This window comes from Acomys minous (assembly GCF_964271855.1).
Source record: "Acomys minous genome assembly, chromosome: 3".
NCBI classification, from domain to species: domain Eukaryota; kingdom Metazoa; phylum Chordata; class Mammalia; order Rodentia; family Muridae; genus Acomys; species Acomys minous.
Genome location: NC_140485.1, coordinates 40,087,734 through 40,101,022, shown reverse-complemented (window position 1 = coordinate 40,101,022; position 13,289 = coordinate 40,087,734). Strand labels below are relative to the sequence as shown.

The window sequence follows — 13,289 nt, the reverse complement described above, 5'->3', positions numbered from 1 at the left end:
ACATGCCCTTTAGTACACACCTTGAATCCCAAACAGTGAAGTAATGTTAGTTTGAAAGTGGTATCTAGTTGAGAGATAGATAAAGACACAAATCAGTGAAAGATTTGATAGAATAGGATATGCCCAGTTCTCAGGAGAACAGCACAGGGAAGAGAGGCTATTGAAGAGAGCAGTACAGAGAGAAGGAGGGAGGAGGCAGTTTTACCAGGACAGTTTTACAGAGCAAGGTTAAAGAAAGAACAAGCTGGGCACAGGTAAAGACAGATGAGTCAGAAAACGAGGAGGAGCAAGATTAGAACAGATTGCCAGAGTTAGTTTGAGGCTAAGCAGAGCAATTCATTAGAAGCTGAGAAAAGTCAGCTTGAAGCAGTCAGCTTGGAGAGGAGGTTGAGCCAGACAACTGTGTTGAACAATCCATCCAAGAGCTCAGAAAGAGCTAGAATAGGTGAGCTTATTTAGCAGTAAGTCTCAGAGACTGACAACATTCTAGGTCTAGGATACATTGAACTGAGGCTGGAAGCCTCCACGGCTAGGCCTCAGTTAGCAGACGGAGGCAGTGAGCCTTTGAGACAACAGTTACATCTGGAGAATACACTTCTAGTCCCAAATTACTTACGACTTTGCCCATCAGGACTTTATATTCATGTCTTATGCTAGATTCAAATTAAATATATCATGCTCTATTTTAACTAAAGTCCATTTGCAAATTCCGCTAAGTTTTTCTGGTAGCTGTTATTTGTATATTCTATCACTATAGATTTAGTGACTCTTTCTGCTTCTGGGTTAACTCACTCATTATGATATTTCTCATTCAATCCATTTGTCCACAAATTTTGAGATTTCCTTGTTTTTAATAGCTGAGTAGAATTCCATAGTGTAAATGTACCAGTTTCTTTATCCATTCTTCTACTGAGGGACATTTAGGCTGTTTCTATGTTCTGGTTATTATGAATAAGGCCTCTATGAGCATGGTTGAGCATATGTCCTTGTTGTGTGCTGAAGCTTTAGTCACACCTTTCACCTTCCTCTAGGCAAATGTTTTGCTCAGGGCAGAAAATAGAGAGAGAGAGGAAAGAATTAAGGGAAGTTTTGTGTGTGTGTTTTATGGATTTGTGCTCTCATCTCCCTCTTAGGTTGAAACATCAACACTCTGTGTGATTCTGTTTGCAGCTGTAGTCTCTGAGAAGTCAACTGAGGTTAGGAACAGTGATAAGGGTAGGAGTCTATCCAGAGAGGCTCTATCCTCCAGCCTTCCTTTCTCTGCCAGTAACCTGCTCTGTGTGGGCTAAGGCAGATGTCTGTAAACCTGTAGCCTTACTTTATACATATGTATACTTTATACATACATACAATCACTATCATTTGCATCAGGCATGGCTATTCTCATGATGCTATGTGGTTTAAAAGCCTAACTAAAGTCTTGTAACACCTAATCATGTAGAGGTAAATTGCTGAACCTGAAGTATAGATTGGCTTCCCTGCCTTCTAAGCTTTAGATGGATGGATTGGTCAATGGAGATCAAGGGCTAGAATTGGAAAGACAAAAATGGGTGAGTATAGTGAAAGTTCTCTGTGTGAGGCTCTATAAACCCAGAACAATTTTATATCTGCTTTAGTTTCTTTGTCTGCATTAGATAAATGCACAGCTTCCAGTTTGCCTGTGAAGGAAGTTTTTCCTTGTGTCTTATAGTTTACAACCTCCTTCTAAATGCCTATTCTGTCAATTTTATCTTTATATGGGCAGTGTGTGAACCACATTATTTCTAGGGATTTCCAAGTTGGTATTTACTATAAATTGTTCCTTTCAAGGCACTGTATTTGTCATGTAACAAATCCAAAGAAATACCTCTATGGGGTAGAATGTTTTCCACTCCCCTTTTACAAGCAAGGCAGAAAGTGCTCACAATTAGAGCCTTGGCAAAGTTCCCACAGTTAATAGGAAGCGGTTCTGCAGTTTGAACTCAGAGATTAGAAGCAACAGATCTAAAGCCTGGGGAGATAGATCAGCTGGAAAAGTGCCTTGCTTGTAAACTTGAATATCTGACTTCAATTTCTAGTACCCAGGAAAAAAAATGCCATGCATGTTGGCACACACTTGACACCCCAGAGTCTGGGAGGCAAAGACAAGAGGATCTCCACAGGCTATTGGCCAGCCTGTTTGCTGAGTTTCGGAATCCTAGGCCACTAATGAGAGATTCTATCTCAAAACACAAGAAATGTATACTGGAACTTAGAAGATATCTAGAGTTATCCAGTGACCTCCACCTGTAGCCCTCACACACACACACACACACACACACACACACACACACACACACACACACACACGGAGTGGGAAGGGGACTCCAGAGCTCAAACTTTAAAATTATCAGTAATTTTCAGTTTTTTAGTGATCTTTCTGATACTGGCCTTATGGGTTGGCACTTCCTATTGTTTACATACTGATCTTTGTATGTAAATTGTGTAGTGTAGCTGCCATTATTGACCTGCTGTTACTTTACAAAAACATTGTGAACAGATCTATTTAAATGATTTTCTAAAGGAAAATACTAGATAAAGTACAACTGACACAAACTTCGTACCTCCAGGATCTGTGTCATGAGTTTATCTGTAAGTGGACTTAGTCATTCATACTTACACATCTTGAAGACACACTCAGAATTGTACATTTCTAAAAGCTTTAATTACATGTGGCAATTCTCATTTTTAGTGATACTGGGTTTTCTGTGAGCAGAGCTGTGGTAGAAATGCAGAACATATCAGGTGTTTGAAGTAACTCAGACATCAGGTGACAAAGATAAAAGGCTAGAAACAGTTACATACTAATTATTGTTAGTTTTCTAGTAATACCAGACTATTAAGAGACAATTGGTTTAAACCAAGTATAAAGTAGAGATGCAGTGTCCTTGCATGGTGCTGAAATTTGATTGGTGCGAAGCTGTGCATCAGGGTGTTGGCCAGCTAGTTTCTGTGCAACCCTTTGGCTTCCAACAGTTCTGTCAGGCCCAACCATGTGTCTGGCCAGAGAGTTGCTGGAGGTGCATGGATTCTTCATTCCTTTTTTAATTGGCTTCTGAGAATGAAAATAAAAAATCCCTCCAATTCCAAGGAATCCTCTCTCATTGCTTCCTTCAGCCCTGAGGCAGACCACAACTGATGCCAATAAAAGCTCATTGCCTTGGGCTATAGAGAACATTTTGTGTTGTCATTTTCCTGTTCTGGCCCACACACTCCTAATACCTTCTCTCACAAGCAGAAAATACATATTTAAGAAACTCTGTTTAAAAACAAACAACAAGCTCTATCTGTTCCCTTTAGTCTGAAAGCACTGAATTGTAAAAAGGACATGACCACTCAGCATAAGAACTTGGAGTATATGGTGAGAATTTACTTGCATATTTCAAACAGTTGGATCCAGTAATATTCTCCTTCTCAGTTTCTTTTCCCCCCTTGGGTATAGGCTGGATGGGAGTTAGGGGACGGGCTCTGATTATAGCTATTTTCTGCATTGGTAATATTTGACACAACAACGGGATTGCCAGTCTTTTGTCAACTATCAGTGCATTGGCTACAGCCAATGGGGAAGATGTCTGTGAGTTTAAGTTTGGGGATGGATTGTTTCAATCACCAGAAACTACTACAGCATCAGCACTGTATCTCTCACTGCATCCTAGAAGCAAATCTGTAGCATCCATACATCTAAGAAAACAGTTTTTTGCTTCTTTTGTTTTTGTTTTTGTTTGTTTGTTTTGTATTTGATTCAACGGATTGGGTGCATTTCTTGAGGAACTTACTTTTGACCATCTGTCTAGACAGACAGATATACATATGATTAGGCATTCTTGACCTGATACAGAATGCTTAGTCCTTGCCTGGATAAAACATACTAAATATGGCTGCCACAACACAGCACAAACCAAGAATCCGAGTAATGTTACCTCGGATAAAACATATTTTATATACTATAATAAAATATTCTATGCTTAAAGTATAATAAAAGTGTTTTTCTAATTTATAGAAAACATCTGAAGTTACAAAGTTGTACTCTGGTTTTCTCCCACACATCATTCAGTGTTAATCCATAGGAATCATAGGCCTTATATATTCACAGGCACTCAGTCTAGTCATACCTCCTGAATGAGTAATCATACGTTTAATGGGAAACCTTATAAAGCTGCTGATTTCATTTGACAGTTTATCTTGTAAATACTTATTTATGCTTTTAAACATATCTGCTTATTACATCATCATATATTAAGTTAGAATTTCCTTCTGACCTATAAACTGAAGTTTAAAAGGAATCCAAAGAAAGAAAGAAATGACTTTGCTTCAGAGTCAAATAGTATAGGCATCTCTTCAAAGAGAAAAGCATTGTGGAGACAGACCTGAGTGGATGGAGAGGATTTTGGAGAGTAGAGAAGAAGAAGAACAGATGAGCCATGGATGTACATAAAGACTGTGCTTATTGTCTATTGAAATCTGTCTGGGTTAAAGTGGTTGGAATGAAGCATTTGATGGAGAAAACAAAATGATAAGAAGGAGACGAGTGATTAATTATTTTATGCAATATTTTTACTTACATTACATATCGTTCTTGCTATGTGGTTAGATATTTGCTTCCTGACAACAGATATATTTCAATCCTTCATAACATTGGTATAGACTTTGGCTATACAGCCAAACCCAAAATGTTCTTCATTCATCTGAGAGCCAAATTTCATACAGTGTGGTTGGCAGCACGTCATCCAGGCCCTGAGATTATTCTAACTGGAATCAAAACCCAATGTCAATTTTCCAGCCTGTACTTTCATTTTGCTGCGCCAAGCTATACTTTCAGGTTAACAAGATATATGAACAGACCTTGAAGGGGGTGTATTGTGCCTTTTGGTTGTGAGGGGTCCTTAAAATTTCTTCATTTGTTACAAATAATTCCTTCATTGAAAGCAAGTACCAGTTTTAATTCATCCTTTAAAGATGTTGACAAAGCCTCTATATGCTTCTCTGCTCATTTATGCCCACCCTACCATTAGTAGAGTTGAATTGTCCATCCCACTGTGTCATGATAAAAAGGTAAAAATGAAAAAAAAAATCTGAGCCTCTCAACAGCAGGCACTTCCTAAGGCAAGCTAAAGACCTGTGCAGTTGAGAACATTGGGGGACCCACATGCTATGCTGCAGCTGTGACATAGATCAGATTCGTGTTTCACATGCACAGTGCAAATGAAGACATTTGATAGGATGTAGATGAAGCTATGGTCTCATTTTATCAGACTGAATACATCCTGTACACATCTACCCAGTTTCATAATAAGATCCCTTGAAGTCTTAAAGAAGCTTCTTTTCTTTTGGCTTTACAAGCTTTGTTCCATTTTCTACAATAACTGTCATAAATCACAGAGGCGTATGCATTTGCTTGCCAGTTCCTTTGGGAAAATAATTTAGTTTATTGATATTTGTGCTCTTAGAATAAAATTAAACATTTCAAGTAGAATTGCACAGCTCCTTGATCAGGTCTCAGCTAAGTCTCTACCTTGATTTATCCTTCTTTTATTTATTCATATATTAAAGTACAATGGACTTATGAGATATTCAAACTGTGTAGATGATTCACTGGCTTGCGGGGGAGGGCAGAGCTTTGAGTTCTATTCTATTTTCCCAAACTCTGCACTCTGAAACCTAACATGGTATGTGCAGTACGCAGTATAGTTATTTGGATTTTGATTATATATAAGTCAGTATGCTTGGTAATTGTGGTGGTTTGGAATGAGTATGTCCAGGGTAGGTTAGTATTTTTGAATTCTTAGTGCACAGTTAATGAACTGTTTGGGAAAGATTAGTAGACATGGCTTTGCTGTAGTAGTTGTCGGCTTGATGAAGAGGGTATGCTACTATAGGTTGCCTTTGCAATTTCAAAAACCTCTCACGCCTCCCTTTCCAGTGCTTGCTGGTTCTGGGTCTGGATACAAAGTTCTCAGCTCCAGTTCCATCACCATGTCTATCTCTTTCCTAAATTGATGATGATGGACTAATCCTCTGAACTGAGCAAACTCTCAATTAAGTGCTTTCTTTTATAAGAATTGTCTTAGTCATGGTGTCTTGTCACTAAGTTAAGTAAATAAGGTAGACAGTCACTAGATTGACTCATTTAAAAATTAATTATGTGATATAATTATTAACTGTTATACTAACTTTATGAATGAGCAAACTGAAGCTTAGAGTAAGGCCCTTTTGATTTGTTTTTTTTTTTTTTAGAGACAGAGTATCTCTGTGTAGCCTTAGAGGTCCTGGAACTCAATATCTAGACCAGGCTGCTCTGAAACTCAGAAATCTGCCTGTCTCTGCCTCCTAAGTGCTAGGATTAAAGGTGTACACCACTACCACCTGGAGGTAAGGTACATTCTTTATAATATAGTACTATTGTGGGATGTCAAATTGAAGAAGTAAGTCTACCTCTAAATTTCTTTTTACTTTTTCAATGGAACCACACCCTTGGCCAGGAAACCTTTTTTATATGTGCCTCTTTCCTTTAGTCTAAACAAATGCTCATTTCAGGACTCCTGGAAATAAATCTGATGGATCACTGGAACTTTTTCTTTTTTCATAATGTGGTCATACAGAATAAATCTTTTTCTCACTATTACTTCTTTGTTTTATTGGGATATTGAGGAAGAGTAGCTAAGCCTACTCTTATCTGTGCTGCCAGAGATCAGGCTCTGACCCCATATGTTCAAACAATACATATTTAACAACTAAGAGCAGAACATGGATTTGCCTACCCAAGAACTAGCCTACTGGGAAATATCTTCTAGAACATATAAATGAATAACAAATCTTTCAATCAATCCATCATTGATATGATGCTGCCTATGATAAAGCTTTCTATCAATTCACAAAACTACTGCCTATGTCAAGAGGGTGCATCTTATCCAACACATGCTTTCTGTACAGGATGTTTCTGTCATATTGTTGCTGACCCCAACTGCTTTATCTTTAGTTTCAACTAAGCATTTGTTACTGTCAACTAAACTGGTTTGACATTCTCATAACACTGTTTTTACTACTCTTTGACAACTTTTAAAAATATAATTTATTTATGTAACTGTTTCTGCTTGTGTTTGGGGGTATGAACGCATGTTCTTACCGCTATGTGTACATGTAGAGTCCAGATGTTGACATAGTGTATCTGCCTTATTTATCTCCACTGCATTTTCATTGGGATACAGGATATCTTTCTAAGCTGGAGGGTATCATTTCTGTTAGGATAGATGACTATTGAGTTCCCAGGATTTATCCATTTCCACACCAATACTGGGGTCACAAATTAAAGGAGTCATGTCTGGAGTTAATTTTTGTGCAGGGAATCGAGACCAAGGTCTTCATGCTTGTACAACAGGCATTTTATAAACCTTTGTATCTTTAAAGCCACGGTTTTGACTACCTATTCTGAATTCTTTTTTTTATTAATTTATTCATATTACATCTCAGTTGTTAGCCCATCCCATGTATCCTCCCATTCCTCCCTTCCTCCCACTTCCCCCCTACTCCCCTCCCCTCCCCTAAGTCTGTGTCTGAGGGGGACCTCTTCCCCCTGAATATGCTCATACGGTATCAACTCTCTCCTTGGTGACCTATTATCTTTCCTCTGAGTGCCACCAGGCATCTCCATCCAAGGGACATGTTCAAATATGGGGCACCAGAGTTTGTGTGAAAGTTAGATCTCCTTCTCCACTCAACAGTGGAGAATGTCCATCGGCTAGACCGGGTAGGGGTTCAAGGTTTACTGCCTATTTTTTCCTTGGCTGTTGCCACAGTTTGCGGAGGACCCCAGGGCCCAGACTCGCCTGAAGTTTTCCAGGACCCGCTGGATCCTTCTATTTCCTCTTTCTCCCAGGCTTCTCACACCTAAAGTTTCAATAGGATGTCCTCCCCTCTTACCCACTATCCTGGTAGGTACAGTTTTTCATTGGGACGTACACCTTGGACTAGTGTCTCGATATAAGTGAGTATATACCATTTAGCTCTTTTTGCTTCTGTGTGAACTCACTCATTATAACAATTTCTAGTTCAAACCATTTGTCCACAAATTTTGGAAATTCCTTGTTTTTAATAGCTGAGTAGTATTCCATAGTGTAATACTTTATCCAGTTTTTTTATCCATTCTTCTATTGAGGGACACGTAGGTTGTTTCCAGGTTCTGGCTATTATGAATAAGGCAGCTATGAACATGGTTGAGCATATGTCCCTGTTGTGTGGTAGTGCATCCTCTGGGTATACTCCAAGGAGTGGAATAGCTGGGTCTTGAGGAAGCCCTATTCCCATTTTTCTGAGAAAGTGCCAGATAGCTTTCCAAAGTGGTTGTACTAGTTTGCATTCCCACCAGCAATGCAGGAGTGTTTCTCTTTCTCCACACCCTCACCAGCATGAGGTGTCAGTTGAGTTATTGATCTTAGCCATTCTGATGGGTGTAAGATGGAATCTCAGTGTCATTTTGATTTGCATTTCTCTGATGACTAAGGAGGTTGAGCATTTCTTTAAGTGTTTCTCAGCCATTTGATATTCCTCTGTTGAGAATTCTCTGTTTAGCTCTGTGCCCCATTTCTCTATTGGGTTATTTGGTTTGGTGGTGTTTAATTTCTTGAGTTCTTTATATATTTTGGATATTAGACCTTTGTCAGATGAAGAGTTGGTGAATATCTTTTCCCAGTCTGTAGGCTGTCGCTTTGTTCTCTTGACAGTGTCACCTGCCTTACAGAAGCTTCTCAGCCTCATGAGGTCCCATTTATTAATTGTTGATGTTAAGGCCTGGGCTGTTGGTGTTCTGTTCAGGAAGTTGTCTCCTGTGCCTATGAGTTCCAGACTCTTCCCCACTTTTTCCTCTAACTGGGTTAATGTCTGTGGTTTTAGGTTGAGGTCTTTAATCCACTTGGACTTGAGTTTTGTGCATGGTGACAAATAGGGGTCTAATTTCATTTTTCTACATGTAGACATCCAGTTAGACCAGCACCATTTGTTGAAGATGCTGTCGTTTTTCCATTGCTATTCTGAATTCTTAATGTGAAGGTACAAACTAAAAATCTCATTCTCTCCAGAAGCTATTGTCAATCTGCTCAATTCCCCCTTTTCCCTGTACTTAATCCTGATCTCCTGTCAATAAATATTCTTCTCCCTGTTTTTCTTTTTCAAGATGTCTGTAAACTCAGCAAGGATATGGATATTGCACACTGTCAGCACTCTTATGTCTCTATAGCTCAGAATAATCATGAAAAAATTCCACTGATGAAATAAGAATGAATAAATTCACGTCGCAGAGAATGTGTGTCAGTCAAACCTTGGGCTCTATGAGTTGTGCTCTATATGCATAGCCATGATAATGCATATCTTAATTTGCTTCTGTGGAGGTAGGTTAACTCAGCAAATTATAATTTCAAAGTAGAATATTGTTGTCTACTGAATATAAATTATAGATATATCATTATATCTTTATAAGCCTGGTGATGATACTCTACTCCAAATAACTGTCTCAAGATGTGGGTTCATCTCATGAAGAGTCAAAGTCCCTTTATGATGTAATGTGTCCTAATTTGTTTTCTGTTGCTGTGATAGATACCATGGCCAGAGCAACTTGAGGTGGAAATGGTTTGTTTAATCTTGTACTTTGAGGTCACAATCTATTATTGAATGAAATCGGAGCAAGAACTCAAGTATGGGGCTGGAGAGATGGCTCAGCTGTTGAGAGCACTGTCTACTCTTGTAGAGGTCCTGAGTTCAATTCCCAGCAACCACACGGTGGCTCACAACCATCTATGATGAGGTCTGGTGTCCTCTTCTGGCCTGCAGGCAGAATACTATATAAATAATAAATAAACATTAAAAAAAAAAGAACTCAAGTATGGCACAATCTTGAAGCAGAGACTAAGAAATGTGTGGCTACTGGCCTGATCTCTGTGAACCATACTCAACTAGCTTCCTAATATAACACAGGACCACCTACCTGGGTACCACCACTCACTGTAGAGTGTGCACTCCAACACAATCAACTATTGAACAGTTCTTCACAGACACGTCCACAGGTCAATCCACTCATGGTAATCATTCAGTTAAGAGTCCTTCTTTCCACACCACTCTTGATTGCTTTAAGTTAACAATGAAAACTGTCTAGGACACAGTGTACACATCTCATCTTTCAAGCATCTGTGGTCTGACTAAAAGGACCTCTACTTAGACCAGCTTGGTTTTAACTTTTCTTTTTAGACACAAATGAGCATTTCATTAAGTAGAAATGACTAGGCCCCTAAATATCAGTCCAGAACTTGCAAAACCATTATTTTCCCTCCAATTTCTTTCACTTTTCCCTTTTTATTCAGTCCATAACCATTTTCCATGGGATGATACAATTCACATTCTGATGAGTCTCCCTTTCTTAGTTAAACATCTATGGAAACAACCTCATAAAGACATCACTAGAGGTGTAACTCCTAGGTAATTCTAAGCCCAGTCAATTTGACTATGGTAACCATTGTCCCAAGTCCCACGCTTTTCAACCTGACACTTAAATGCACTACTTTAAAATATTATTTGAAATTTTATACATGTTAAGTATGCTCTTGATCATACTCACCAATTTCTCTCCATTTCTAACCTCTGTTTTCCTCCTAAAGCCCAACATCATGTGCTCTTTGTTTTAAATAAAATCTACCCAAGACCACTTTGTAATGTCTGTGAGTATATAGACATATAGGACCATCTGCTGGATTATGAGTAGATTCTTAGGAACCATATCATTGGAGAAAACTGAATCTCCCTCTCCCTGAATCCATCTATTGCGAGTAGTTCCTCAGAAACATAAATACTGCATGTTGTTTCCTAAATGTTGGTGTTAGCTTTGTCTTTAAACTGGAGTCGTAGAAGTCAAGCAATTAGTAACGGAACCATTAAGGTGGATTTCAAGAGAAGCAGCATAGAAAGCATGTAGCATAAAAAGGGAAATAAGAACAGTAGAACCAGAAGGGCCTGTAGGGTACAGGTTATGAAATAAAAGGCCCAGTGCCAAGTATGGGTTACATCTTTTCTAGTGGATGGATGGTTAGGTCCGATACAGTGCCCTTCCCCTAAGCATTATGGGATATTGCCATTTCTCTTGGTTACCTTCCAAAACTATAAAGAAGGACATCATTGCTGAAGACATCCTATAGTTGAATCATAGACATGGAGAAATCAAACTGGTAAGGATCTGAAATTGACATTCTTACTGGATACATTTCAAAGTACTGGGAAGCTCTGTGCACATCACCAGCCAAGAAAAGTCATGAACAGACTTAACAAACTATGATCCCTGTGAGCCACAAATGTATTATGTTTAATGATAACATTTTATTCCTGGTAATCAAGAACTCATAATCTCATAACTAAAATGCATCTAGTTCATTTTGAAGAGTTACCATGCTTTTAAGAGTTTTAGCACTGTTCCAGTGCCCAAAGTGAAAAGATTTGATCTGAATATTTATTTTTCCATTGAAATATGTATTTTCTCATAAAAATTCACAATACATTCTTTTTTACTATGAGCTCCTGTAAGATTTTAAAAGTTATATACTCCAGTACACTGTGGCATAGAGTCATAATTCCTGTTTCAAGATGAGGTAAGGGTTGCACTGATTGTTAATTGATGCATCTCGAATCAACTGGAAACAAGTAACTGGGCATTACTGTGGTGTGTTTTCTTGGTCAGATGATTTGAAGGAAGAAGATCTACTCTAAATTTAGGCAACACTTTCTGCTGGCAATCCAGGTAAAAGGGCTGTGAAGAAGGAAAACTTTTTTTTTTCTTTTTGCTCACTTGTTTTCATTTTCACTGCCAAATCCATCTATCCTGTTGCAGACTCATTCATTCTGAGATGTTAGAACCATATTCTTTGGGATCCCAACAACAACTAAACAGATCCCTCAACTTCCCAGGTATCTTCTGGGGTCATTATCACCTGATTGGGACCACTTAAGCATCCAGGCATGTGGACTGAGCAACTACTGGATTCGTAGGCTTTCCACAGTATGATAGCTCTTGATGGTCTATTAGGACCACATCCTGTGAGCCAGTTTAATGAATCTACCTTTAATATGTCCATATATTATAATGTACTAGTTCATTCTGTCTGTTCTGTTTCCTTGGTGAATTCTAGTACAGGAAACTACCAAATAAAGACTAGACCAAACAATACAGAAATCCAACAAGACAAATGTCAAGCTCTGTATCTTCATTTCTAAAAGGTAGACTTGTGAATACATCAGCTAAGCTTCAGAAATCTTAGAAAGCTCTGCCTCTAGGATTTTTCTATATACTATATAAGTAGCTTCTCTCCTGGGCCTCAGTCTTCTTATTCTTTCATCTTTCCTAAGTGTACTTGCCATTGCCTTGGCATCTTCAGCATCATGTGGTCTCCTACAGACCTAGACTTACTCTTCACTTCTTCCCACAATAGCCTCTAGGGCTTCACTGCATAGTATCTAACCCTGCAAGAAATTTCCTGGTATCAGCAACTTTAGAACCATGGTGCAAGCCTCGACCACCTCATAAATCTTGTACTTTCATTCCTGAAAGAACAGAGGCATGTGAATGATGCTGACAAGTTCCCTTGGCAGCTCAAGATATTCGGTCCCTCGACTTTTTACAGCTATAATTACCACTCTGTGCTTAGAAGCAGACTTAGCAAAAATACATCCTTGGGTGATGGCTTTTCATCAGAGAATCTCTTCGATGCCATTTTTACCAAAGATTCCTTCTTTTCAAATGAACCTTTTTTTCTACATTTTTCTCTCTGGGTATATTTCCATGGTTCTATATAAGAGGATCTGGTTTCTCTTTAATGCCACTAATTTCTTCTTTTAAAATATGTTTTGCATATACACTTATATTATTACACACATAAAATAAACTACCTATAGCAGGAAGAACCATGAAGTAATCAGGAATGATATTAATGTTATATTCATAGTGTTTGGGCTATTAGTATTTGGTAACCTTGGAGAAAACATCTTTCTTATCTTGGTGAGTTTTTAACAAAGAGACCTGCTCTCTCCCACCATTAACCTCGCCCACATCTTTCAATTTACACATGCTCTTTTCTGTAACAAACTGCAGATGCTTCATGTCTTTTTGCTCTTTCTGAATTCAATCTAAAAGCCCTAAGGAATAATCACACCATACCGAGATTTATTGGCTTGGAATTGCTTCCACCAAAATATTAGTACCTAACTTTTAATTTCATCCTTAATAAAAGTTTTATGACATGGGT

The 13,289-nt window shown here is 38.4% G+C and overlaps 1 long non-coding RNA gene across 1 annotated transcript in view; it reads left to right on the top strand.

The window, feature by feature from the left end:
• The window catches only part of LOC311595174, a 55,674-nt gene that overhangs the window by 29,218 nt on the left and 13,167 nt on the right, over window positions 1-13,289 (top strand). The gene's annotated exons all lie outside the window — the stretch shown is intronic.